Source organism: Spinacia oleracea, chromosome 3 (genome assembly GCF_020520425.1).
Source record: "Spinacia oleracea cultivar Varoflay chromosome 3, BTI_SOV_V1, whole genome shotgun sequence".
In the NCBI taxonomy this organism is placed as follows: Eukaryota; Viridiplantae; Streptophyta; class Magnoliopsida; order Caryophyllales; family Amaranthaceae; genus Spinacia; species Spinacia oleracea.
This window is the reverse complement of record NC_079489.1, coordinates 113,434,284-113,439,140: the sequence shown is the minus strand read 5'-3', so window position 1 is coordinate 113,439,140 and position 4,857 is coordinate 113,434,284. Positions and strand designations below refer to the sequence as shown.

At 36.0% G+C, this 4,857-nt stretch overlaps 1 pseudogene; it reads right to left on the bottom strand.

The window, feature by feature from the left end:
- Window positions 1-3,323: 3,323 nt before the first annotated feature.
- On the bottom strand, window positions 3,324-4,604 carry LOC110792037 (uncharacterized; annotated as a pseudogene).
- Window positions 4,605-4,857: the final 253 nt, after the last annotated feature.

Here is a 4,857-nt window from a genome sequence, read left to right as displayed (position 1 = left end):
GGAAACAACCATTAACCCAAGACAACATATTATTTACACATAATCATTTAGCATAGTTTAGATGCATACTCTTTGTTGCGTGCCCTCCCTAGCTGCGCCCGAACCGAACAAGAACAAGTCTTTAGGACTCCAAGTGTCGTCCCTCCGTAGATAGTCCACAGCACGTCCGGATCCGCCTTAAGATTGACCAACTAGAATCGCCCTTAAGGTACTAGAAAATTTCGGCACTTTATGAGCAAGATGTGTGTTTTAATTTTCTCTCAAAAAAACTCACTTTTGAATACTTTGAAACTTGTTGTATAAATAATGACCCCTAGGCCTTTATTTATAGAGTTATGGAAAAGGAATCGTAATCCTAGTAGGATACGAATTAATTGAAATTAGAATCCTACATGAATTCTATTTAATTAATTTATCCAATTAGGAATAGAAATTTAATCATACACTGACTCTTGTAGATTTAGGAATCACGCATGAGCACAAACTCACACACACACGGCAGCCACAACGGCTGCCCATGCGCGTGCGAGCAGCAGCCCACGCAGCGCGGCCCACGCATCCGTGGCCCTTGGCGCGCGCTGGGCCTGCCTTGCGGTAGGCCTGGGCGCTGCCTTGGCTGGGCTTGTGGCGCGCGTGCTTGCTGGGCGATGGCCCCGGCTTCGTGCTGGGCCTTCGTCCGGCAGGCCTCGTCCGATGCTAATTCGTACGATACGCTTCCGATTAAATTTCCAGTTCCGGAATTTATTTCCGATACGAACAATATTTAATATTTCCGATTCCGGAATTAATTTCCGTTTCGAACAAATATTTAATATTTCTGTTTCCGGAATTATTTTCCGATTCCGGTAATATTTCCGATTCTGACAATATTTCCGTTTCCGGCAATATTTCCGATTCTGGTAATATTTCCATTTCCAATAATATTTTCCGATACGTACCATGTTTCCGTTTCCGGCAACATCTACGACTTGGATAATATTCATATTTCCGATACGATCCATATTTCCGTTTCCGGCAATATCATCGTTTCCGGAGTATTCATTTCTTGCCTGTGACGATCTTAGCTCCCACTGAAACCAAGATCCGTCGGTTCCGAATATTTATAGATGGAGTATTTAATGCCATTAAATACTTGATCCGTTTACGTACTATTTGTGTGACCCTACGGGTTCAGTCAAGAGTAAGCTGTGGATTAATATCATTAATTCCACTTGAACTGAAGCGGCCTCTAGCTAGGCATTCAGCTCACTTGATCTCACTGAATTATTAACTTGTTAATTAATACTGAACCGCATTTATTAGACTTAACATAGAATGCATACTTGGACCAAGGGCATTATTTCCTTCACATAACCACCTCAATTTTAGGATTTCCACAATACATTATTTCTCATCTCAATAATCTCCATAATAAAATACCAACTCCAATAATAACTTTCACCTTTGAGCGACTTGAGCTCCATAATTGTACTTGTGCATCATTATTAAAATGGAAAACAGGAAAAACACAGAAAATTTTCGAAAATGAATGGAAAACTTAGTACTCTAACCCGTCAAACGGTCTTATTTTGAAAATCATTAGGCACACATCATACTTTAGCATTTATTTTTCGGGAATACCTTTAATTTCGTTATCTTAAAAACATATGTCAGCAAGGATCCTTTCCTTTACATAAGCTCACTTACAAAATCAGGCTACGGCGACTTAACATTTCTTACATCACTCATGTGGATGGTTCCCCTTTAACAATAATATGTTCTCCATCTGTAACTCGCCCGACCATTTATTCATTTTTTTCTTGCTGACAAAAGCATCATGTTTTATTGAAATAACTTTATGAATATCATCATTGTTCCCATAAAACATCATTAACATCTTAAATAATAAAGTATATTAACAGATCATAACACTTATGCACATTAAACTTTAAATCATACATCATGCTATTATCACATAAATCACATACTCCCTCCGTTCTTAAATATTATTCTCTTTTGACTTTTTCATCCGTTTCAACTCAATAGTTAAATGTAAATATCTCCAAATGCATATGTTAAAAAAGTATAAAATTTTGATATTGTTAAACTACACACTAAAACGAACAAAACAAGATCACACATGAATATATTTTGAAATACATATTTGAAGGAAATTAGAAGATTCGATCTCTTCAATAGTGAAAAATCTCAAGATTCCAAAAGGGCCTAATATTCGAGAACGTATGGACTAATCATACATGCGCATATATGGACATTTTAACTTAAGTACTAGACATAAAAATTTCGAACATAATTTCCTATAACCTTCTAATATCATTCTTGTTGTATTTAAGTGTTTTCAAGGTTAAATGTAGAAGAGAATAAGGAAAATCTTACGGAACTTGTTGTGCCGTGGTAACCAAATCACTGCCTTAAAAACGAGATTCGGTGCAATCGGAGTGCATAATTTTATTCACCGATTCGTTCTAAGGTTTACCCAACTCTCAACACATGGAGTTACTAGAACTTATGCCGAAAAAAGAGGGATAAAAGAAGAAGATGAGAGAATGATATTGTGTGAAATAAACTCAGAATATATAGCTTAAGATGAGAACCTCTAACAACCGTTAGATTGAGATGAAACATGCGGCCAAGATTAAATCTAATCCAACTCCCCAAATTAAACACAGTTAGAGCAACTCCAATGGTGGGCTAATTTGTTAATTAGCTTGACATGCCACATCATCTTTCTAAGCTATAATATTTCTAGCTACTTTTTACTCCAATGATTAGCTAATTTGTTAATATTTTTTTTTCTTTTAACACTTATTTTACTAATAAATATAAATATAAATTTTATATTCCAAAATTATTGTTTCCAAATGATGTATTCTAGCATTGTGAATTTGATGTTTGTTTACAACCAATGAGGAGACAAATTATGACATATTTTGTTTGTTTGTTTCCGAAATTATGCCATAGTTGGGAGATTGTTAGGGAATTTTAGTTACCTCCAGTACTTGAATGGTACTTTCTAGAGATATCATCCCCATTTAAGTCTAGGCGGTCTATTGGAGTATATTTAAGGATTTGGAAGTGGGATTAGCTAGTACTGTTACCTTCTCTAGAAACTTATTATTCATGTTTGGGAGTGGATTAGCTAATATGTATTGTGATTATTAAATTTTCCAAAAATAAAGTTATTATAATTTTTTTTATATATATAAATATGTAATTCAGAATATTCCATAAATGTAACCAATCGTATGCAAAATGCACAAATAATATTAACTTTGTATAATTAATGCAAAGCTAAACACTTGACACATAAGATTAAACGATAATCAATTATGGGATTGGCCTCCAAAACAACTCCATATATGTTCCACTAGATCCGCCTTTAGTTGATGATGCATTTGTCTGTCTCGAATGGCTACATCTCTTTCAAGAAACGCTTGAAAATCTATTGGGTTCCCTTGATAAAAATCACCAACAACTGTCGGTGAAAAATCATTGGGAGGGAAGTTTCTAGCGTATGTGTGTCTCTCATCTTCAACAATCATATTATGCAATATAACACATGCTTCCATTATATCATGGAGTCTGCGCTTATGCCAACACCGTGCTGGTCCACGAACTATTGCAAAACAAGCTTGTAGTACTCCAAATGCTCGTTCGACATCTTTTCTTGCACTCTCATGCCTTTTCTTGAACAATAGCCTTTTGGGGTCTTGTGGATGTGAGAAGGTCTTCACAAATGCAGCCCACTCTGGATATATGCCATCTGTAAGATAGTACCCCATATTGTACTTTGTTTCATTGACAATGAAATTAATTTGTGGAGCTCTTCCTTGTAACGTCTCTTAAAATAAATTAGATCTACTTAAAACATTAAGATCATTGTTTGACCCTGCAACACCGAAATATGCATGCCATATCCATAGATCTACTGACGCGACTGCTTCAAGCATAATTGTTGGATACCCATAATCACCTCGTGTGTATTGCCCCTTCCAAGCGGTTGGGCAATTTTTCCATGCCCAATGCATGCAATCAAGACTACCAAGCATTCCAGGAAAACCATGATATTCTTCATGCATTTGAAGAAGTCGTTGGACATCGTTATCATTTGGCCTTCTCATGTACACACCTCCAATCACCTCGATAATAGCACGACAAAAATTGAATAAGCATTCTATTGAAGTGCTCTCGCCAATTTTGATGTATTCATCAACAGCATCAGCAGGAGATCCATATGCTAAAATGCGAATAGCAGCAGTGCATTTTTGAAGGGGAGACAATCCCATTCTTTTAGCAGCATCAACTTTTTGTCTGAAATATTATGAATGATTTCCAACGGCTTCTACAATACGGTTGAACAAATTCCTGCTCATACGAAACCTTCTGCGAAAAAAGTGTTCTGGATATACAGGTTCGGTAGAGAAGTAGTCTTGGTATAAACGCTCAGCACCACCTTCACGGTCACGAGGCACATACTCTCTCCGATGACGTTCTAACTTCTCAAGTAGGAAACGTCCCATTTCTTCATATGACTCATCGAATAATTCCTCTACCAACAATTTCTTCCAATCAATGTTGTTCGATGAACTGGGGTTATCAGACATCTTAATTTCCGTGTTCGAAAATAAAAAAAGTGTATATTGCTTCCAGTATTGTATTGAGGGAGATAAAAGTATTAAAGTTTTAGGTCTTTTTTAAGTAGTGTAAAAGAACACAATACTAACGGCTAGTTTTTTTTGTTAAAAAGGAGAGTAGATAAGTATGGTATTACAGCTAACTATTATAGTATAAATAGAAATGTGCATTAGGTTGGTGAACTTTATATACCACATAAGTAGCATTAAGCTATATATGAAT